The sequence below is a fragment of the Apostichopus japonicus genome, chromosome 9 (assembly GCF_037975245.1).
Source record: "Apostichopus japonicus isolate 1M-3 chromosome 9, ASM3797524v1, whole genome shotgun sequence".
Taxonomy (NCBI): domain Eukaryota; kingdom Metazoa; phylum Echinodermata; class Holothuroidea; order Aspidochirotida; family Stichopodidae; genus Apostichopus; species Apostichopus japonicus.
The window spans coordinates 34,160,016-34,161,322 of NC_092569.1; positions in this window are offsets into that span (position 1 = coordinate 34,160,016).

A 1,307-nucleotide genomic window follows, 5' to 3' on the forward strand; every position below is an offset into this window, starting at 1 on the left:
GTCTTGGTAAACGTTGTTAAGTGTACAACTGAAGACGAGCTGCCTTACGCTTTAGTCTATATTGCCTCAATCACTGCATAATATACTGTTCAGGTTACATACACAGCTGTAACGAGTGCTGTGATAAAACTACTGGAATAATATCATACCAACAACTCTGTATGTAAATACGTTATAACATTGCTATTACTTTACACCAGTTTTACGATATGGGTTTCATGGAAATGAGACTTGTTTTTATTCCCTTGATTACCTATAGATAGAGGTCATAATGCGCTTACTCATAATAATAGCAACATAATTACTATAAGTTATCGTAGTGATTACGTAATGGCCTCACCTCATGTTTCACGAGTACGGCAGCATTAATTGAAACATTTGGATAAACTACCGCAGTTATAGATGTGGTTATGTTTAAATAGTGAGTTAACCCCCCACCCCCCCCCCCCCACATACACACACATTTAACGAATTCATACTTTCCAGAATTGGGTAATGTTTTGCATACAGTTGACAATCAATCTCGCTTGATATTTTTGTTCAATTCAACCAATGTTCTCGTTCGCTACGATGTTGACAATTTACAGAGAAATGTCTTTACTTGACTTATAATTGGGCACACCAGTGGCGTATAAAAAGAGGGGACGCGGAATAATTACTGCAGTGCGCGTGCGCGCTACAATATTACGATAACTAGCCCGCTCCATCATCTATATGGCTGGCTGGTGAATGCCAGCTGAACATACAATCTTCGTAGCAATCCCAAATTTACAGGTTGGCTACGCAGGAAAAAATCCAGACTCAGATTTGCATAGAATTATGGCGACGAACAGTTAATTCTGCACACGTAAATAAAATAGATCTCCTTGAGTAGCATATATACTTCTTCAAACAATACATAAGATTCTCTACCTTGGTTCGTTATTCTCGAATTGAACAAGAAAGGTAACATTTGAACGCATTCGAGCTTCAGCTCAAGTTGCAACATAGGCACTTGTAACGTTCTTTTTGTGACATATCATGATATACTATGGCCGTGTATGGCTATATTACGTGTTTGGGATGATGATACACCAGGGCCAGGAAATCGACCAAGCCATTTTTAATGGGTGTTACATTTGAAATGATAGACTATAGACCTACGTGTATTCATAAGATTAATCGTCCATTATGTCTTCGGATGTTCTGTATGTTCGTAAAATTTCGCTAACTGGGCGAGGGTACAGTGACGTTAAAGAGGCCATGACACGAAAAATCGAACGAATCTAGAGTAATTCCCCCAAAGACTTTGATAAAATTTATTTTGA